Raw genomic sequence first — 25180 nt, 5'->3', positions numbered from 1 at the left:
ATATTCCCAGGTAAGAAGTATTAGGTTGTAGTTATTATAGGAATTATAGGACTATTTCTCTCTATACGATTTGTATTTCATATACCTTTGACTATTGGATGTTCTTATAGGCACTTTAGTATTGCCAGTTTAACAGTATAGCTTCTGTCCCTCTCCTCGCTCTACCTGGGCTCGAACCAGGAACACATCGACAACAGCCACCCTCGAAGCAGCGTTACACATGCAGAGCAAGAGGAACAACTACTCCAAGTCTCAGAGCGAGTGACGTTTGAAACGCTATTAGCGCGCACCCCGCTAACTAGCTAGCCATTTCACATCGGTTACACCAGCCTAATCTCGGGAGTTGATAGGCTTGAAGTCATAAACAGCTCAATGCTTGAAGCATTGCGAAGAGCTGCTGGCAAAACACACGAAAGTGCTATTTGAACATCTTCCCTGTGGCTCAGTTGGTAGAGCATGGTGCTTGCAACGCCAGGGTTGTGGGTTCGATTCCCACGGGGGGCCAGTACAACAACAAAAAATGTATGAAATGTATGCTTTCTCTACTGTAAGTCGCTCTGGATAAGAGCGTCTTCTAAATGACTAAAATGTAAATGAATGCTTACGAGCCTTCTTGTGCCTACCACTGCTCTATCAAATCATAGACTTAATTATAACATAATAACACACAGAAATACGAGCCTTAGGCCACTAATATGCTAAAATCTGGAAACTATCATCTCGAAAACAAAACGTTTATTCTTTCAGTGAAATACAGAACCGTTCCGTATTTTATCTAACGGGTGGCATCCCTAAGTCTAAATATTACTGTTACATTGCACAACCTTCAATGTTATGTCATAATTACGTACAATTCTGGCAAATTATTTCGCAACGAGCCAGGCGGCCCAAACTGTTGCATATACCCTGACTCTGCATGCAATGAACGCAAGAGAAGTGACACAATTTCACCTGGTTAATATTGCCTGCTAACCTGGATTTCTTTTAGCTAAATATGCAGGTTTAAAAATATATACTTGTGTATTGATTTTAAGAAAGACATTGATGTTTATGGTTAGGTACACGTTGGAGCAATGACAGTCCTTTTTCGCAAATGCGCACCGCATCGATTATATGCAACGCAGGACAGGCTAGATAAACTAATAATATTATCAACCATGTGTAGTTAACTAGTGATTATGTTAAGATTGATTGATTGATTGTTTTTTATAAGATAAGTTTAATGCTAGCTAGCAACTTACCTTGGCTTCTTACTGCATTTGCGTAACAGGCAGGCTCCTCGTGGAGTGCAATGTAAAGCAGGTGGTTAGAGCGTTGGACTAGTTAACCGTAAGGTTGCAAGATTGAATCCCTGAGCTGACAAGGTCAAAATCTGTCGTTCTGCCCCTGAACAAGGTAGTTAACCCACCGTTCCTGTAAATAAGAATGTGTTCTTAACTGACTTGCCTAGTTAAATAAAGGTGTAAAAAAAAAGAAAAAAAAAAAGAAGAATTAAAATAAATAAAATCGGCAAATCGGTGTAATAAAATACCGATTACCAATTGATATGAAAACTTGAAATCGGCCCTAATTAATCGGCCATTCCGATGAATCGGTCGACCTCTACTTTTAACGTACCGGTTGATCCATCCAACTCCCCTGACTGTCCCCTGACGTGTTTATATAACAGCCCCAACAACAATAACAGGGCAAAATTAAAGACAAACAGGGACAGACCACACACTGTTTTCTGCCTGTTACAGTAGCAGTCCATCTCCTACTTTAACCCCCTACTGGGTACAGAGAGAGCAGACAAACACAGGTTGTGGCCCTAATGGCTCCCTATTCCCTGCATAGTGTACTACCTATGACCAGGGCCTATAGGGCTCTATACAGTAGAGGGAATAGGATACCACTTAGGATGTAAAAACAGTCAGGAGGAATCTTCTGTACGGTCAATTCAAAAACGGGAACGTTTTATAACAAGCTAGTCATGCCTACTTGTTTGTTTGAGCTTGTTTGTTAGGGTTTGAAATATGAACGACAAGTCTGATTTGGCTGATGTGAAACTGAGCTAAAGAGGGTTGTCATGTAATGTTAGGAGAGAGATAAGGAGAGCTACAGTAAAAGTCTGCACAGCTGTAGCAGGGCTGGAGCCATGGCACCCTAACCTAATCCACAGTACAGTAGGGCTGGAGCCAGGGCACCCTAACCTAATCCACAGTACAGTAGGGCTGGAGCCAGGGCACCCTAACCTAATCCACAGTACAGCAGGGCTGGAGCCAGGGCACCTTAACCTAATCCACAGTACAGTAGGGCTGGAGCCAGGGCACCCTAACCTAATCCACAGTACAGTCCACAGTAGGGCTGGAGCCAGGGCACCCTAACCTAATCCACAGTACAGTAGGGCTGGAGCCAGGGCACAATAACCTAATCCACAGTACAGTAGGGCTGGAGCCAGGGCACCCTAACCTAATCCACAGTCCACAGTAGGGCTGGAGCCACGGCACCCTAACCTAATCCACAGTACAGTCCACAGTAGGGCTGGAGCCAGGGCACCTTAACCTAATCCACAGTACAGTAGGGCTGGAGCCATGGCAATTTAACCTAATCCACAGTACAGTCCACAGTAGGGCTGGAGCCAGGGCACCCTAACCTAATCCACAGTACAGCAGGGCTGGAGCCAGGGCACCTTAACCTAATCCACAGTACAGTAGGGCTGGAGCCAGGGCACCCTAACCTAATCCACAGTCCACAGTAGGGCTGGAGCCAGGGCACCCTAACCTAATCCACAGTACAGTAGGGCTGGAGCCAGGGCACCCTAACCTAATCCACAGTACAGTCCACAGTAGGGCTGGAGCCAGGGCACCCTAACCTAATCCACAGTACAGTAGGGCTGGAGCCAGGGCACAATAACCTAATCCACAGTACAGTAGGGCTGGAGCCAGGGCACCCTAACCTAATCCACAGTCCACAGTAGGGCTGGAGCCACGGCACCCTAACCTAATCCACAGTACAGTCCACAGTAGGGCTGGAGCCAGGGCACCTTAACCTAATCCACAGTACAGTAGGGCTGGAGCCATGGCACCCTAACCTAATCCACAGGACAGTCCACAGCAGGGCTGGAGCCAGGGCACCCTAACCTAATCCACAGTACAGTCCACAGCAGGGCTGGAGCCAGGGCACCCTAACCTAATCCACAGTACAGTCCACAGTAGGGCTGGAGCCAGGGCACCCTAACCTAATCCACAGTACAGTCCACAGTAGGGCTGGAGCCAGGGCACCCTAACCTAATCCACAGTACAGTCCACAGCAGGGCTGGAGCCAGGGCACCCTAACCTAATCCACAGTACAGTCCACAGTAGGGCTGGAGCCAGGGCACCCTAACCTAATCCACAGTACAGTCCACAGCAGGGCTGGAGCCAGGGCACCCTAACCTAATCCACAGTACAGTCCACAGCAGGGCTGGAGCCAGGGCACCCTAACCTAATCCACAGTACAGTCCACAGTAGGGCTGGAGCCAGGGCACCCTAACCTAATCCACAGTACAGTCCACAGCAGGGCTGGAGCCAGGGCACCCTAACCTAATCCACAGTACAGTCCACAGCAGGGCTGGAGCCAGGGCACCCTAACCTAATCCACAGTACAGTCCACAGTAGGGCTGGAGCCAGGGCACCTTAACCTAATCCACAGTACAGTAGGGCTGGAGCCATGGCACCCTAACCTAATCCACAGGACAGTCCACAGCAGGGCTGGAGCCAGGGCACCCTAACCTAATCCACAGTACAGTCCACAGCAGGGCTGGAGCCAGGGCACCCTAACCTAATCCACAGTACAGTCCACAGTAGGGCTGGAGCCAGGGCACCCTAACCTAATCCACAGTACAGTCCACAGTAGGGCTGGAGCCAGGGCACCCTAACCTAATCCACAGTACAGTCCACAGCAGGGCTGGAGCCAGGGCACCCTAACCTAATCCACAGTACAGTCCACAGTAGGGCTGGAGCCAGGGCACCCTAACCTAATCCACAGTACAGTCCACAGCAGGGCTGGAGCCAGGGCACCCTAACCTAATCCACAGTACAGTCCACAGCAGGGCTGGAGCCAGGGCACCCTAACCTAATCCACAGTACAGTCCACAGTAGGGCTGGAGCCAGGGCACCCTAACCTAATCCACAGTACAGTCCACAGCAGGGCTGGAGCCAGGGCACCCTAACCTAATCCACAGTACAGTCCACAGCAGGGCTGGAGCCAGGGCACCCTAACCTAATCCACAGTACAGTCCACAGTAGGGCTGGAGCCAGGGCACCTTAACCTAATCCACAGTACAGTAGGGCTGGAGCCAGGGCACCCTAACCTAATCCACAGGACAGTCCACAGCAGGGCTGGAGCCAGGGCACCCTAACCTAATCCACAGTACAGTCCACAGCAGGGCTGGAGCCAGGGCACCCTAACCTAATCCACAGTACAGTCCACAGTAGGGCTGGAGCCAGGGCACCCTAACCTAATCCACAGTACAGTCCACAGCAGGGCTGGAGCCAGGGCACCCTAACCTAATCCACAGTACAGTCCACAGTAGGGCTGGAGCCAGGGCACCCTAACCTAATCCACAGTACAGTCCACAGTAGGGCTGGAGCCAGGGCACCCTAACCTAATCCACAGTACAGTACAGTATGCTGCTTCTTCATTAGAAATACATGGATTGGCTGGTGAGGCTACTGAATTCGGTTAGTTGTTCTCTCTCAGACAATACAGAGAGAAGAGACATAATGATACATTCAATCTAGAAATACTGAATGACCTGCTTGGTTGTAGTACAACGGCAACTGATCTAAACAGAGCTCTGATGCAACAGGCTGCAGTAAATAGGCCAGGATAATAGGCCAGGATGAAAGGCCAGGATAATAGGCCAGGATAAAAGGCCAGGATAAAAGGCCAGGGTAAAAGGCCAGGGTAAAAGGCCAGGGTAATAGACCAGGATGGGGTGGCAGGTAGCCTAGTGGTTAGAGTGTTGGGCCAGTAACCGAAAGGTTGCTAGATCGAATCCCTGAGCTGACAAGGTAAAAATCTGTCGTTCTGCCCCTGAACAAGGCAGTTAACCCACTGTTCCTAGTTAAATAAATATATATATTTTTATTTGTAAAGTCCAGGGTAAAAGGACGTTTTGAAGAAGAAAGAAAACAAAAAGAGGGAAGTGGTTAGAACCATAAGAGACAACAGGATATTTCATTATTTGTATTGAATTCAATAGGTTTTAAAAGCATTGGCTGTATGTTTTGACAGATTATCAGATTAAACTGTAGCAGATGCAACAGTACAGTATCATGTCAATCCTCCAGATATGTATCAAATCATGAGAGCTGCTAATACGATCTTCTACTCAAATACCCATAACGTATTTCAATCTCACAACATTGTCCAGATAATTATTCTTAACTTTATTTAACCAGGAAAAGACCGTTGAAGTTAGAAACCTCTTTTGGGAAAGGGGCCTGTCAGTACACGCTGCACATCACATTATTAAAAACAATTACAATGGTCAATCTTATTATTATTATTATACTGTTGAGCCCATATAAAGCATGATAAATTGACGTGAGAGAATTAGATCGATAAGTCACATTCAAATCGACATGAGCGTGGTGCCACTGCCACTGACAGTACAGTGAAGAGAACTTGAGCACTGAGCAGCAGAACTCTGACCATTTTAACTCGCTACAGATTTATTACAGGACTCTGCTGACTATGAGTTTCGATGTTCAAAGTCACAACCTTATTGAGCTCGATTGTTTATCAAAATGTTGTGAATTAACATAATATTTTAGACATATTATGCTTTGATTTCTATCGTCAGGAATGCAAAACACAAGTCGCCAAACGGTACAGTAACTTAGCCCAAAGGCAGGCAGATGGCGATGTTGAGTCATTTTCATCTTACCGTCCAAACGCATTGTATACAGCTGGCAATACATTCTTATCCCTTGTGGACTGGTTCGTATCTAAACCAGTCTCCATTCAGGTTGCATAGGCTTCGATTGACTCTTTAACTTGATTTCATTACGAGAAGGGGAACATTTGGGAGAAATATGAGTATTTTCCTTATGAGACACCATTTTCCACCACCATGCTAGTGACTAAATGCTAATCCCGGATGTTGTTTATCATGTTCAGCCAATCAGGTTGAAACTATCAGACGAGGGGTTCCGTTCCTTTTAGCGACATCGCATTAGTGGAAACCAGGACTGTTCTCAGGGCAGACCTGGTTGTAGCTAGTTATGTTTCAATTGAGTCAGGATTTTTTTTTTTTTTGCAAACCCTAACCATTTTCTTCATCTAATTCTCCTAATCTACTACGAAAAGTAACTTCTGCTAGTCAAAACAGGCAGACCCGCAGTGAGAATAGTATTGGCTTCCACTAATGTAATACAGGTTAGAGGTGAAAAAACAGGCTGAACTGAACGCATTACACAACATCCCGTGATTAGCATTTAGCCACTAGCATCGTGGTGGAAAAATGGTGTTTCATAAGGAAAGTATGCATTTTTTCCGTTTATTCCCCTCCTCACCATTAAATAAAGTTAAGGAGGAAATCGATGCCTACGCAGTTTGAATGGAGAAGGAATTAAGTACGAACTGGTCCATGAGGGATACGAATGTAGCCTATTGCCGGCTGCATACAATGCGTTTGGACGGTAATATGAAAATGACTCAATATTGCCAGCTGCTGGCCTTTGGGCTAAAAGTAGCCTATGCTTCACAGTCACACAACAGGGCTATTATCCACTAAATGGCACATCATGACAAACCACACATTCCAAAGGCACAGCTAGCTATTGACTCATCATATTCTATTGATCATTGCAATGACAGCGATTATCCATAAATCAAATGACAGTCCCGTCTATGCGTAATGGTACAAATCATTAACCCACATAAGCATACACGTGTAATAGGGTGGTTGTTGTTTGTTTCGTTCATAGTCTATGGTTCAAAACCAACCGCAGCCAGAAAAACAACCGATCAACACAATGCTTCGATTTCCAAAACAAACACTGGATCAAACGGAACTTTAAAACATATCATAACAATAGAATATAACACAATATGAGAAAGTTATATTCCGATCGGTCTATTTAAAGTTGTAATGCATTCCGGTTAAGATTATTTCAATAACATAGCCTATTCATTCTGATTCACTCTCAACTCTTTCCACTGATTCAAATCGTCTCTCTCACAAAGCGAAAGACTAACCCTAATAGGAGAAGGTTATAGCCGTGATTTCCCAATAAAGTACACTACTTTCTTCTCCCAGTTCAATTCTCATACTCCCGTTTCTCCACCAAGCACTGCAGAATAAACATGAAACCGACCAACACTCACTGAGACAGCGCGATGGGAGGGGTTAGAGGCACCTACCAGCTTTATATGCCCAACATTATTTTCTTCTGTCATCTTGAAACAGTCGAAAACGAAGTTAAGAAACACTTGGATCGAACAGAAGTGGAAGAGCCCCGGTTATGTGACACAAACAGCGTCGCTCCGTTCGGTTCTGTTCCCGCCCGCTCTCGGCGCAAGCAACGGCGAACCTCCCTGACTGCGCATTCACTCACCGTCCGTGAAAGCTCACAGGCTTGTATATTTAACTTTAGAAAAACGAGAGAGCGAGAGCGGGAGAGCGAGAGAGAGAGTGAGAGAGAGTGAGAGAGAGAGAGAGAGAGAGAGAGAGAGAGAGAGAGAGAGAGAGACAATCACAGGAAAGCGGCTCCTCCTACCAATACAATGTGATAAGCCTAAACCACAGATCTGATCTAAAAGCGCAGCGCAGCGCAGGCAGGCTCCTACTCGTCCTAGCCTACATACACAGGGCAGTAGAGGGATAAACTGCCCCCCCCCCAGCCCCATCACTGTAAATGTCAACTTCATGGAATTGATGGGATCGCTAATGACAATGGAATTGCCTAGTCTTCTAATGACGATGATATGTCTAGGCTTCTCACCCTTATTTTAATGGAACTCTACTGTATGACGCAAGGAAAGGTAATACTTTTGTTGAACTTTAAGGCAGTTTCATATATAGCCTCCTGTTGACTCATATGCCTGTATAAATAAATAGTTTAGATTAGAATACAGCCTATATAATAATAATAATAATAATATAATAGAAAATGACTTAATGAATTTACAAGTGTTACCTTGAAAATGTTTCAATTTTACTTTTTTATTCTATGAGAATACATTCCAGAAAATTCCCCAAATAAAGCCCCCTTGTGCATATTGAGGGTCTCTGTGTCTGTACTTTGTCCACATGCCTACTCTACAAAGTGAAAGTGGAAACGATGCACAGTAAGTGATTAGGTCACCACTGTTTTCTAGCACAGTGCTCTTGAGTCCAAAAAAGTTACAAGTCCTGCCTCTTTCCGACTCAAAGATGAGAGAATTAACACAGACACACTCCAACATACTCCAGGCACAGTCCAAAACTGAGCTCTGGGTCCCCATAGGCTCTGGGTTTCATAATGCGTCATTCTTCATAGGAAAAGCACCCACACATCGGAGTCTGCTTGTAGCAGGTGTGTGGGAATAAGTCAGTGATATCTACAATACTCGGAGGAAGGCCAAGAGGCACATATAGGTCTACTATAGATTAATTAGACTGACAACAGGTCTACTATAGATGAATTAGACAGTGATACTGACAACAGGTCTACTATAGATTAATTAGACTGACAACAGGTCTACTATAGATTAATTAGACTGACAACAGGTCTACTATAGATTAATTAGACTGACAACAGGTCTACTATAGATTAATTATACTGACAACAGGTCTACTATAGATTAATTAGACTGACAACAGGTCTACTATAGATTAATTAGACTGACAACAGGTCTACTATAGATTAATTATACTGACAACAGGTCTACTATAGATGAATTAGACTGACAACAGGTCTACTATAGATTAATTAGACTGACAACAGGTCTACTATAGATTAATTAGACTGACAACAGGTCTACTATAGATTAATTAGACGGACAACAGGTCTACTATAGATTAATTAGACTGACAACAGGTCTACTATAGATTAATTAGACTGACAACAGGTCTACTATAGATTAATTAGACAGTGATACTGACAACAGGTCTACTATAGATTAATTAGACTGACAACAGGTCTACTATAGATTAATTACACTGACAACAGGTCTACTATAGATTAATTAGACTGACAACAGGTCTACTATAGATTAATTAGACATTGATACTGACAACAGGTCTACTATAGATTAATTAGACTGACAACAGGTCTACTATAGATTAATTAGACTGACAACAGGTCTACTATAGATTAATTACACTGACAACAGGTCTACTATAGATTAATTAGACTGACAACAGGTCTACTATAGATTAATTAGACAGTGATACTGACAACAGGTCTACTATAGATTAATTAGACTGACAACAGGTCTACTATAGATTAATTAGACTGACAACAGGTCTACTATAGATTAATTAGACAGTGATACTGACAACAGGTCTACTATAGATTAATTAGACTGACAACAGGTCTACTATAGATTAATTAGACTGACAACAGGTCTACTATAGATTAATTAGACAGTGATACTGACAACAGGTCTACTATAGATTAATTAGACAGTGATACTGACAACAGGTCTACTATAGATTCATTAGACAGTGATACTGACAACAGGTCTACTATAGATTAATTAGACAGTGATACTGACAACAGGTCTACTATAGATTAATTAGACTGACAACAGGTCTACTATAGATTAATTAGACTGACAACAGGTCTACTATAGATTAATTAGACTGACAACAGGTCTACTATAGATTAATTAGACTGACAACAGGTCTACTACAGATTAATTAGACAGTGATACTGACAACAGGTCTACTATAGATTAATTAGACTGACAACAGGTCTACTATAGATTAATTACACTGACAACAGGTCTACTATAGATTAATTAGACTGACAACAGGTCTACTATAGATTAATTAGACATTGATACTGACAACAGGTCTACTATAGATTAATTAGACTGACAACAGGTCTACTATAGATTAATTAGACTGACAACAGGTCTACTATAGATTAATTACACTGACAACAGGTCTACTATAGATTAATTAGACTGACAACAGGTCTACTATAGATTAATTAGACAGTGATACTGACAACAGGTCTACTATAGATTAATTAGACTGACAACAGGTCTACTATAGATTAATTAGACTGACAACAGGTCTACTATAGATTAATTAGACTGACAACAGGTCTACTATAGATTCATTAGACAGTGATACTGACAACAGGTCTACTATAGATTAATTAGACTGACAACAGGTCTACTATAGATTAATTAGACAGTGATACTGACAACAGGTCTACTATAGATTAATTAGACTGACAACAGGTCTACTATAGATTAATTAGACAGTGATACTGACAACAGGTCTACTATAGATTAATTAGACAGTGATACTGACAACAGGTCTACTATAGATTCATTAGACAGTGATACTGACAACAGGTCTACTATAGATTAATTAGACAGTGATACTGACAACAGGTCTACTATAGATTAATTAGACTGACAACAGGTCTACTATAGATTAATTAGACTGACAACAGGTCTACTATAGATTAATTAGACTGTGATACTGACAACAGGTCTACTATAGATTAATTAGACAGTGATACTGACAACAGGTCTATTATAGATTAATTAGACAGTGATACTGACAACAGGTCTACTATAGATTAATTAGACTGACAACAGGTCTACTATAGATTAATTAGACAGTGATACTGACAACAGGTCTACTATAGATTAATTAGACTGACAACAGGTCTATAGATTAATTAGACTGACAACAGGTCTACTATAGATTAATTAGACTGACAACAGGTCTACTATAGATTAATTAGACTGTGATACTGACAACAGGTCTACTATAGATTAATTAGACTGACAACAGGTCTACTATAGATTAATTAGACTGTGATACTGACAACAGGTCTACTGTAGATTAATTAGACTGACAACAGGTCTACTATAGATTAATTAGACTGTGATACTGACAACAGGTCTACTATAGATTAATTAGACTGACAACAGGTCTACTATAGATTAATTAGACAGTGATACTGACAACAGGTCTACTAAAATGAATTAGACTGACAACAGGTCTACTATAGATTAATTAGACAGTGATACTGACAACAGGTCTACTAAAATGAATTAGACTGACAACAGGTCTACTATAGATTAATTAGACAGTGATACTGACAACAGGTCTACTATAGATTAATTAGACTGACAACAGGTCTACTATAGATTCATTAGGCAGTGATACTGACAACAGGTCTACTATAGATTAATTAGACAGTGATACTGACAACAGGTCTACTATAGATTAATTAGACTGACAACAGGTCTACTATAGATTAATTAGACTGACAACAGGTCTACCATAGATGAATTAGACTGTCAACAGGTCTACTATAGATTAATTAGACTGACAACAGGTCTACTATAGTTTAATTAGACTGACAACAGGTCTACTATAGATTAATTAGACTGTGATACTGACAACAGGTCTACTGTAGATTAATTAGACTGACAACAGGTCTACTATAGATTAATTAGACTGTGATACTGACAACAGGTCTACTATAGATTAATTAGACTGACAACAGGTCTACTATAGATTAATTAGACAGTGATACTGACAACAGGTCTACTAAAATGAATTAGACTGACAACAGGTCTACTATAGATTAATTAGACTGACAACAGGTCTACTATAGATTAATTAGACTGACAACAGGTCTACTATAGATTAATTAGACAGTGAAACTGACAACAGGTCTACTATAGATTAATTAGACTGACAACAGGTCTACTATAGATTAATTAGACAGTGATACTGACAACAGGTCTACTATAGATTAATTAGACTGACAACAGGTCTACTATAGATTAATTAGACTGACAACAGGTCTACTATAGATTAATTAGACTGACAACAGGTCTACTATAGATTAATTAGACTGACAACAGGTCTACTATAGATTAATTAGACTGACAACAGGTCTACTATAGATTAATTAGACAGTGATACTGACAACAGGTCTACTATAGATTAATTAGACTGACAACAGGTCTACTATAGATTAATTAGACTGACAACAGGTCTACTATAGATTAATTAGACTGACAACAGGTCTACTATAGATTAATTAGACTGACAACAGGTCTACTATAGATTAATTAGACTGACAACAGGTCTACTATAGATTAATTAGACTGACAACAGGTCTACTATAGATTAATTAGACAGTGATACTGACAACAGGTCTACTATAGATTAATTAGACAGTGATACTGACAACAGGTCTACTATAGATTAATTAGAATGACACCAGGTCTACTATAGATTAATTAGACTGACAACAGGTCTACTATAGATTAATTAGGCAGTGATACTGACAACAGGTCTACTATAGATTAATTAGACTGACAACAGGTCTACTATAGATTAATTAGACTGACAACAGGTCTACTATAGATTAATTAGACAGTGATACTGACAACAGGTCTACTATAGATTAATTAGACTGACAACAGGTCTACTATATATTAATTAGACTGACAACAGGTCTACTATAGATTAATTAGACAGTGATACTGACAACAGGTCTACTATAGATTAATTAGACTGACAACAGGTCTACTATAGATTAATTAGACTGACAACAGGTCTACTATAGATTAATTAGACAGTGATACTGACAACAGGTCTACTATAGATTAATTAGACTGACAACAGGTCTACTATAGATTAATTAGACTGACAACAGGTCTACTATAGATTAATTAGACTGACAACAGGTCTACTATAGATTAATTAGACAGTGATACTGACAACAGGTCTACTATAGATTAATTAGACTGACAACAGGTCTACTATAGATTAATTAGACTGACAACAGGTCTACTATAGATTAATTAGACTGACAACAGGTCTACTATAGATTAATTAGACTGTGATACTGACAACAGGTCTACTCTAGATTAATTAGACTGACAACAGGTCTACTATAGATTAATTAGACTGACAACAGGTCTACTATAGATTAATTAGACAGTGATACTGACAACAGGTCTACTATAGATTAATTAGACTGACAACAGGTCTACTATAAATTAATTAGACTGTGATACTGACAACAGGTCTACTAAAATGAATTAGACTGACAACAGGTCTACTATAGATTAATTAGACAGTGATACTGACAACAGGTCTACTAAAATGAATTAGACTGACAACAGGTCTACTATAGATTAATTAGACAGTGATACTGACAACAGGTCTACTATAGATTAATTAGACTGACAACAGGTCTACTATAGATTCATTAGGCAGTGATACTGACAACAGGTCTACTATAGATTAATTAGACTGACAACAGGTCTACTATAGATTAATTAGACTGACAACAGGTCTACTATAGATTAATTAGACTGACAACAGGTCTACTATAGATTAATTAGACTGACAACAGGTCTACTATAGATTAATTAGACTGACAACAGGTCTACTATAGATTAATTAGACAGTGATACTGACAACAGGTCTACTATAGATTAATTAGACTGACAACAGGTCTACTATAGATTAATTAGACAGTGATACTGACAACAGGTCTACTATAGATTAATTAGACTGACAACAGGTCTACTATAGATTAATTAGACTGACAACAGGTCTACTATAGATTAATTAGACAGTGATACTGACAACAGGTCTACTATAGATTAATTAGACTGACAAAAGGTCTACTATAGATTAATTAGACTGACAACAGGTCTACTATAGATTAATTAGACTGACAACAGGTCTACTATAGATTAATTAGACTGACAACAGGTCTACTATAGATTAATTAGACAGTGATACTGACAACAGGTCTACTATAGATTAATTAGACAGTGATACTGACAACAGGTCTACTATAGATTAATTAGACAGCGATACTGACAACAGGTCTACTATAGATTAATTAGACTTACAACAGGTCTACTATAGATTAATTAGACTGACAACAGGTCTACTATAGATTAATTAGACTGACAACAGGTCTATTATAGATTAATTAGACTGACAACAGGTCTACTATAGATTAATTAGACAGTGATACTGACAACAGGTCTACTATAGATTAATTAGACTGACAACAGGTCTACTATAGATTAATTAGACTGACAACAGGTCTACTATAGATTAATTAGACAGTGATACTGACAACAGGTCTACTATAGATTAATTAGACTGACAACAGGTCTACTATAGATTAATTACACTGACAACAGGTCTACTATAGATTAATTAGACTGACAACAGGTCTACTATAGATTAATTAGACTGACAACAGGTCTACTATAGATTAATTAGACTGTGATACTGACAACAGGTCTACTCTAGATTAATTAGACTGACAACAGGTCTACTATAGATTAATTAGACTGACAACAGGTCTACTATAGAGTAATTAGACAGTGATACTGACAACAGGTCTACTATAGATTAATTAGACAGTGATACTGACAACAGGTCTACTATAGATTAATTAGACTGACAACAGGTCTACTATAGATTAATTAGACTGACAACAGGTCTACTATAGATTAATTAGACTGTGATACTGACAACAGGTCTACTGTAGATTAATTAGACTGACAACAGGTCTACTATAGATTAATTAGACTGTGATACTGACAACAGGTCTACTAAAATGAATTAGACTGACAACAGGTCTACTATAGATCAATTAGACAGTGATACTGACAACAGGTCTACTAAAATGAATTAGACTGACAACAGGTCTACTATAGATTAATTAGACAGTGATACTGACAACAGGTCTACTATAGATTAATTAGACTGACAACAGGTCTACTATAGATTCATTAGGCAGTGATACTGACAACAGGTCTACTATAGATTAATTAGACAGTGATACTGACAACAGGTCTACTATAGATTAATTAGACTGACAACAGGTCTACTATAGATTAATTAGACTGACAACAGGTCTACTATAGATTAATTAGACTGACAACAGGTCTACTATAGATTAATTAGACTGACAACAGGTCTACTATAGATTAATTAGACTGACAACAAGTCTACTATAGATTAATTAGACAGTGATACTGACAACAGGTCTACTATAGATTAATTAGACTGACAACAGGTCTACTATAGATTAATTAGACAGTGATACTGACAACAGGTCTACTATAGATTAATTAGACAGTGATACTGACAACAGGTCTACTATAGATTAATTAGACTGACAACAGGTCTACTATAGATTAATTAGACTGACAACAGGTCTACTATAGATTAATTAGACAGTGATACTGACAACAGGTCTACTATAGATTAATTAGACAGTGATACTGACAACAGGTCTACTATAGATTAATTAGACAGTGATACTGACAACAGGTCTACTATAGATTAATTAGACTGACAACAGGTCTACTATAGATTAATTAGACTGACAACAGGTCTACTATAGATTAATTAGACTGACAACAGGTCTACTATAGATTAATTAGACTGACAACAGGTCTACTATAGATTAATTAGACAGTGATACTGACAACAGGTCTACTATAGATTAATTAGACTGACAACAGGTCTACTATAGATTAATTAGACTGACAACAGGTCTACTATAGATTAATTAGACTGTGATACTGACAACAGGTCTACTCTAGATTAATTAGACTGACAACAGGTCTACTATAGATTAATTAGACTGACAACAGGTCTACTATAGATTAATTAGACAGTGATACTGACAACAGGTCTACTATAGATTAATTAGACAGTGATACTGACAACAGGTCTACTATAGATTAATTAGACTGACAACAGGTCTACTATAGATTAATTAGACTGACAACAGGTCTACTATAGATTAATTAGACTGTGATACTGACAACAGGTCTACTGTAGATTAATTAGACTGACAACAGGTCTACTATAGATTAATTAGACTGTGATACTGACAACAGGTCTACTAAAATGAATTAGACTGACAACAGGTCTACTATAGATTAATTAGACAGTGATACTGACAACAGGTCTACTAAAATGAATTAGACTGACAACAGGTCTACTATAGATTAATTAGACAGTGATACTGACAACAGGTCTACTATAGATTAATTAGACTGACAACAGGTCTACTATAGATTCATTAGGCAGTGATACTGACAACAGGTCTACTATAGATTAATTAGACAGTGATCCTGACAACAGGTCTACTATAGAATAATTAGACTGACAACAGGTCTACTATAGATTAATTAGACTGACAACAGGTCTACTATAGATTAATTAGACTGACAACAGGTCTACTATAGATTAATTAGACTGACAACAGGTCTACTATAGATTAATTAGACTGACAACAGGTCTACTATAGATTAATTAGACAGTGATACTGACAACAGGTCTACTATAGATTAATTAGACTGACAACAGGTCTACTATAGATTAATTAGACAGTGATACTGACAACAGGTCTACTATAGATTAATTAGACTGACAACAGGTCTACTATAGATTAATTAGACTGACAACAGGTCTACTATAGATTAATTAGACTGACAACAGCTCTACTATAGATTAATTAGACTGACAACAGGTCTACTATAGATTAATTAGACAGTGATACTGACAACAGGTCTACTATAGATTAATTAGACAGTGATACTGACAACAGGTCTACTATAGATTAATTAGACTGACAACAGGTCTACTATAGATTAATTAGACTGACAACAGGTCTACTATAGATTAATTAGACTGACAACAGGTCTACTATAGATTAATTAGACAGTGATACTGACAACAGGTCTACTATAGATTAATTAGACTGACAACAGGTCTACTATAGATTAATTAGACTGACAACAGGTCTACTATAGATCAATTAGACTGATAACAGGTCTACTATAGATTAATTAGACTGACAACAGGTCTACTATAGATTAATTAGACTGTGATACTGACAACAGGTCTACTATAGATTAATTAGACTGACAACAGGTCTACTATACATTAATTAGACTGACAACAGGTCTACTATAGATTAATTAGACTGACAACAGGTCTACTATAGATTAACTAGACTGACAACAGGTCTACTATAGATTAATTAGACTGACAACAGGTCTACTATAGATTAATTAGACAGTGATACTGACAACAGGTCTACTATAGATTAATTAGACAGTGATACTGACAACAGGTCTACTATAGATTAATTAGACTGACAACAGGTCTACTATAGATTAATTAGACTGACAACAGGTCTACTATAGATTAATTAGACAGTGATACTGACAACAGGTCTACTATAGATTAATTAGACTGACAACAGGTCTACTATAGATTAATTAGACTGTGATACTGACAACAGTTCTACTATAGATTAATTAGACTGACAACAGGTCTACTATAGATTAATTAGACTGACAACAGGTCTACTATAGATTAATTAGACAGTGATACTGACAACAGGTCTACTATAGATTAATTAGACAGTGATACATACTGACAACAGGTCTACTATAGATTAATTAGACAGTGATACTGACAACAGGTCTACTATAGATTAATTAGACTGACAACAGGTCTACTATAGATTAATTAGACTGACAACAGGTCTACTATAGATTAATTAGACTGACAACAGGTCTACTATAGATTAATTAGACAGTGATACTGACAACAGGTCTACTATAGATTAATTAGACAGTGATACTGACAACAGGTCTACTATAGATTAATTAGACAGTGATACTGACAACAGGTCTACTATAGATTAATTAGACTGACAACAGGTCTACTATAGATTAATTAGACTGACAACAGGTCTACTATAGATTAATGAGACAGTGATACTGACAACAGGTCTACTATAGATTAATTAGACAGTGATACTGACAACAGGTCTACTATAGATTAATTAGACTGACAACAGGTCTACTATAGATTAATTAGACTGACAACAGGTCTACTATAGATTAATTAGACTGACAACAGGTCTACTATAGATTAATTAGACTGACAACAGGTCTACTATAGATTAATTAGGCAGTGATACTGACAACAGGTCTACTATAGATTAATTAGACAGTGATACTGACAACAGGTCTACTATAGATTAATTAGACTGACAACAGGTCTACTATAGATTAATTAGACTGACAACAGGTCTACTATAGATTAATTAGACTGACAACAGGTCTACTATAGATTAATTAGGCAGTGATACTGACAACAGGTCTACTATAGATAAATTAGACAGTGATACTGACAACAGGTCTACTATAGATTAATTCGACTGACAACAGGTCTACTATAGATTAATTAGACTGACAACAGGTCTACTATAGATTAATTAGACTGACAACAGGTCTACTATAGATTAATTAGACAGTGATACTGACAACAGGTCTACTATAGATTAATTAGACTGACAAAAGGTCTACTATAGATTAATTAGACTGACAACAGGTCTACTATAGATTAATTAGACTGACAACAGGTCTACTATAGATTAATTAGACTGACAACAGGTCTACTATAGATTAATTAGACTGACAACAGGTCTACTATAGATTAATTAGACAGTGATACTGACAACAGGTCTACTATAGATTAATTAGACTGACAAAAGGTCTACTATAGATTAATTAGACTGACAACAGGTCTACTATAGATTAATTAGACTGACAACAGGTCTACTATAGATTAATTAGACTGACAACAGGTCTACTATAGATTAATTAGACAGTGATACTGACAACAGGTCTACTATAGATTAATTAGACAGTGATACTGACAACAGGTCTACTATAGATTAATTAGACAGTGATACTGACAACAGGTCTACTATAGATTAATTAGACTGACAACAGGTCTACTATAGATTAATTAGACAGTGATACTGACAACAGGTCTACTATAGATTAATTAGACTGACAACAGGTCTACTATAGATTAATTAGACTGACAACAGGTCTACTATAGATTAATTAGACTGTGATACTGACAACAGGTCTACTCTAGATTAATTAGACTGACAACAGGTCTACTATAGATTAATTAGACTGACAACAGGTCTACTATAGATTAATTAGACAGTGATACTGACAACAGGTCTACTATAGATTAATTAGACAGTGATACTGACAACAGGTCTACTATAGATTAATTAGACTGACAACAGGTCTACTATAGATTAATTAGACTGACAACAGGTCTACTATAGATTAATTAGACTGTGATACTGACAACAGGTCTACTGTAGATTAATTAGACTGACAACAGGTCTACTATAGATTAATTAGACTGTGATACTGACAACAGGTCTACTAAAATGAATTAGACTGACAACAGGTCTACTATAGATTAATTAGACAGTGATACTGACAACAGGTCTACTAAAATGAATTAGACTGACAACAGGTCTACTATAGATTAATTAGACAGTGATACTGACAACAGGTCTACTATAGATTAATTAGACTGACAACAGGTCTACTATAGATTCATTAGGCAGTGATACTGACAACAGGTCTACTATAGATTAATTAGACAGTGATCCTGACAACAGGTCTACTATAGAATAATTAGACTGACAACAGGTCTACTATAGATTAATTAGACTGACAACAGGTCTACTATAGATTAATTAGACTGACAACAGGTCTACTATAGATTAATTAGACTGACAACAGGTCTACTATAGATTAATTAGACTGACAACAGGTCTACTATAGATTAATTAGACAGTGATACTGACAACAGGTCTACTATAGATTAATTAGACTGACAACAGGTCTACTATAGATTAATTAGACAGTGATACTGACAACAGGTCTACTATAGATTAATTAGACTGACAACAGGTCTACTATAGATTAATTAGACTGACAACAGGTCTACTATAGATTAATTAGACTGACAACAGCTCTACTATAGATTAATTAGACTGACAACAGGTCTACTATAGATTAATTAGACAGTGATACTGACAACAGGTCTACTATAGATTAATTAGACAGTGATACTGACAACAGGTCTACTATAGATTAATTAGACTGACAACAGGTCTACTATAGATTAATTAGACTGACAACAGGTCTACTATAGATTAATTAGACAGTGATACTGACAACAGGTCTACTATAGATTAATTAGACTGACAACAGGTCTACTATAGATTAATTAGACTGACAACAGGTCTACTATAGATCAATTAGACTGACAACAGGTCTACTATAGATTAATTAGACTGTGATACTGACAACAGGTCTACTATAGATTAATTAGACTGACAACAGGTCTACTATACATTAATTAGACTGACAACAGGTCTACTATAGATTAATTAGACTGACAACAGCTCTACTATAGATTAATTAGACTGACAATAGGTCTACTATAGATTAATTAGACAGTGATACTGACAACAGGTCTACTATAGATTAATTAGACAGTGATACTGACAACAGGTCTACTATAGATTAATTAGACTGACAACAGGTCTACTATAGATTAATTAGACTGACAACAGGTCTACTATAGATTAATTAGACTGACAACAGGTCTACTATAGATTAATTAGACTGACAACAGGTCTACTATAGATTAATTAGACTGACAACAGGTCTACTATAGATTAATTAGACTGACAACAGGTCTACTATAGATTAATTAGACAGTGATACTGACAACAGGTCTACTATAGATTAATTAGACAGTGATACTGACAACAGGTCTACTATAGATTAATTAGACTGACAACAGGTCTACTATAGATTAATTAGACTGACAACAGGTCTACTATAAATTAATTAGACAGTGATACTGACAACAGGTCTACTATAGATTAATTAGACTGACAACAGGTCTACTATAGATTAATTAGACTGTGATACTGACAACAGTTCTACTATAGATTAATTAGACTGACAACAGGTCTACTATAGATTAATTAGACTGACAACAGGTCTACTATAGATTAATTAGACAGTGATACTGACAACAGGTCTACTATAGATTAATTAGACAGTGATACATACTGACAACAGGTCTACTATAGATTAATTAGACAGTGATACTGACAACAGGTCTACTATAGATTAATTAGACTGACAACAGGTCTACTATAGATTAATTAGACTGACAACAGGTCTACTATAGATTAATTAGACTGACAACAGGTCTACTATAGATTAATTAGACAGTGATACTGACAACAGGTCTACTATAGATTAATTAGACAGTGATACTGACAACAGGTCTACTATAGATTAATTAGACAGTGATACTGACAACAGGTCTACTATAGATTAATTAGACTGACAACAGGTCTACTATAGATTAATTAGACTGACAACAGGTCTACTATAGATTAATGAGACAGTGATACTGACAACAGGTCTACTATAGATTAATTAGACAGTGATACTGACAACAGGTCTACTATAGATTAATTAGACTGACAACAGGTCTACTATAGATTAATTAGACTGACAACAGGTCTACTATACAGCAGTGTGTTTGTTTCTTTTAGAAGTTCGTTCTTAAAATGGAATCAGAATTCTATCCACCAGTAATTAAAACCAATGTAAGCTATTATATGCAATGCCTTCGCATGGAAATGTGATCATGTCTTTTCTTTAAAACATCTAAAGGAAACTGAACTAGGGTTGACCCCAATTAGTCGACTGGTCGATTGTTTGGTCGATTAAGACTCTTTTTTCGTCGAGCAGTAGCAAATACTGAACCAAAATATAAAATGTAACATGCAACAATTTCAACTATTTTACTGAGTTACAGTTCATACAAGGAAATCAGTCAACTGAAGTAAATTCCTTAGGCCCTAATCTATGGATTTCACATGAATCGGCAGGGGCACAGCCATGAATGGATGTTTTTTTTTTCTTCCACAAAAGGGCTTTATTACAGACAGAAATACTCCTCAGTTTAATCAGCTGTCCTGGTGGCTGGTCGCAGATGATCCTGCAGGTGAAGAAGCCGGATGTGGAGGTCCTGGGCTGGCGTGGTTACACATGGTCTGTGGTTGTGAGACCGGTTGGTCGTACTGCCAAATTCTCTAAAACAATGTTGGAGGCAGTTTATTGTAGCGAAATGAACATCCAATTCTCTGGCAACAACACTGGTCGACATTCCTGCAGTCAGCATGCCAATTGCACACTCTCTCAAAACTTGAGACATCTGTGGCATTGTGTTGTGTGACAAAACTGCACATTTTAGAATGCCCTTTTATTTTCCCCAGCATAAGGTGCACCTGTGTAATGATCACGCTGTTTAATCAGCTTCTTGATATGCCACACATGTCAGATGGATGGATAATCCTGGCAAAGGAGAAATGCTCACTAACAGGGATATAAACAAATGTGTACACACAATTTTACAGAAAATATGAGTGTATGGAACATTTCTGGGATCTTTTATTTCAGTACATGAAACATGGGACCAACACTTTACATGTTGTGTTTATATTTTTGTTTAAATACAGTACCAGTCAAACGTTTGGACACATCTACTCATTTAAGGATTTTTCTTTATTTTTATTATTTTCTACATTGTAGAATACTAGTGAAGACATCAACACTATGAAATAACACACATGGAATCATGTAGAAACCAAAAAAGTGTTAAACAAATCAAAAAGTAGCCACCCTTTGCCTTGATGACAGTTTTGCACACTCTTGGCATATTTTATACAATGTTGCACGTTTGCTAGGGCCAGAGGAAGTTAATAGTTGATACAATGTTTCAAGTTCCTTGAAGACAGGCCATGCGTAGCCATTGTGATTTATAGGATATTTATTTTTAACAGGATATTTTCTACCTGGCTTTATAGGATATTTTTACATAGTTGGCGATGGCAAAATAATTTTGAGATACGAAGACATTATTATAAATTACATTAAACTGTTCCCCGAATATGTGCATATGAAAACCATAACTGGCAAGCAGATCGGTAGAAATTGTAAGATAAATTGGGATTCCACATGAGAAAGGTTGCCGACTCCTCGAGTAGCATATTACCGGCAACCTAAGGAGAGAAAAGGCAAGTAGAGGTGGGACGAGGATGGTCGAGTCAGGTACATTTTTTCAAACTTCTGGTTATCTTGATCTCTGGCTCCCTCTTGAGTCATTTGTGTCTTATTTCATCAAACAATGCGCTTAAAGCATCAGACAAGCTCAATGCATATATAGTTGATTTTATTAAAACACGTAGGGTGTGTCTGTATATGGAAAAATATATGTTTAAAAATGTTGACCAATCAATTGGCCGAAAGAACGGACAACTTTCGTTCAACCAAGGTTTTCGAAATCAGGATTTGGCTTAGGAAACAGGCAGGCCTACTGTAAGTCCTTCCTCTGCAACACCATCAATAAGTTTGCCGACAATACGGCGGTGGTAGGCCTGATCACCAAGGACGATGAGACAGGCTATAGGGAGGAGGTCAGAGACCTGGCAGTATGGTGCCAGGACAACAATCTCTCCCTCAACATCAGCAAGACAAAGGAGTTGATCGTGGACTTCAGAAAATGGAGGGCAGAGCATGCCCCCATTCACATCGATGGGGCTGTAGTGGAGCGGATCGTGAGCTTCAATTTCCTAGATGTCTACATCACTAAGGACCTATCATGGTCCAAACACACCAACACTGTTGTGAAAAGGGCACGACAAAGCCTCTTTCCCCTCAGGAGGCTGAAAAGATTTGGCATGAGCCCTCAGATCCTAAAATAGTTCTACAGCTGAACCATCGAGAGCATCTTGACTGGCTCCATCACCGCTTTTTATGGCAACTGCTTGGCATCCGACAGCAAGGCGCTGCAGAGGGTAGTGTGTGTGGCCCAGTACATCACTGGGTCCGAGCTCTCTACCATCCAGGACCTCTATACTAGGTGGTGTCAGAGGAAGGCCCTAAAAATTGTCAAAGACTCCAACCACCCAAGTCATAGACTGTTCTCTCTGCTACCGCACTGCAAGCAGTACTGGAGCACCACACACACACACACACACACACACACACACACACACACACACACACACACACACACACACACACACACACACAACTACATACGCTCACACACACAAAATACACACATGCATATTGACGTCACACACACACACTCACACATAGACACACTATCAGTCTTTTACACTCTTCGCATATGCTGCTGCTAATGTGTTTATTATCTATCCTGATTGCCTAGTCACTTTTATCCCTAACTACACGTACATGTTACCTCAACTACCTCGTACCCCCGCACATTGACTCGGTACTGGTACTCCTTGTATATAGCCTCATTATTGTTATTTTATTGTGTTACTATTTCCTTTTTTGATTTGGCAAATTGTTCTTACTTTTTAACTCCGCATTGTTGTGAAAGGGCTCATAAGTTAAGCATTTCATGTTAGTCTACACCTGTTGTATTCGGTGCATGTGACAAAAAAAAATATGATTTGATTTCATGTCAAGACAAAACACAGCCTGTAGCCAAATAGGCTATGATACTCTCTCCTTCAACACTTAAACAACACTGGCAAGGTCAGGTACAAATACCTTGTGCTAATCGCTGGGCAAAACCATCGCCTCAACAAGCAATTGGTGCACATAACCAAAAAGACAGAAAAAAGGAGTGCCCACTTCTCGAGCAACCAAGAATATACATTCACGTGTCTGGGGCCCCTCATAGTAGAGCCTGGACATATCTGGGGGCCCCTCATAGTAGAGCCTGGACATATCTGGGGGCCCCTCATAGTAGAGTATGGTCATGTCTGGGGGCCCCTCATAGTAGAGAATGGTCATGTCTGGGGGCCCCTCATAGTAGAGTATGGTCATGTCTAGGGGCCCCTCATAGTAGAGCATGGACATATATGGGGGCCCCACAGTATGGACGTGCACGAGCGCCAAACACAAGACAACCACAAGTTAACCTAACGTTGCAGACGTAAAAGAAGCACATGAAACTAGATCCCCTTACAAACTGGTCTTGACGAGAAGAAAAACATGTTTTGGGGGG

The 25180-nt window shown here is 38.6% G+C and overlaps 1 protein-coding gene across 3 annotated transcripts in view; it reads right to left on the bottom strand.

The window, feature by feature from the left end:
• Window positions 1–25180, bottom strand: part of LOC115166856 (probable E3 ubiquitin-protein ligase MID2) — a 264554-nt gene that overhangs the window by 133625 nt on the left and 105749 nt on the right. For 2 of the 3 annotated variants that reach the window (XM_029720746.1, XM_029720763.1), the window contains exon 1: window positions 7393–7657. The exons of the other annotated variant lie outside the window; for it this stretch is intronic. The gene's annotated coding sequence lies outside the window, so the exon portion shown is untranslated. Of the gene's footprint in view, window positions 1–7392; window positions 7658–25180 lie in introns of those variants that run through there. 3 annotated transcript variants of the gene reach the window in all.

The sequence above is a fragment of the Salmo trutta genome, chromosome 3 (assembly GCF_901001165.1).
Source record: "Salmo trutta chromosome 3, fSalTru1.1, whole genome shotgun sequence".
In the NCBI taxonomy this organism is placed as follows: Eukaryota; Metazoa; Chordata; class Actinopteri; order Salmoniformes; family Salmonidae; genus Salmo; species Salmo trutta.
The sequence above is the reverse complement of the archived record's forward strand: the minus strand, read 5'-3'. Positions and strand labels throughout refer to the sequence as shown.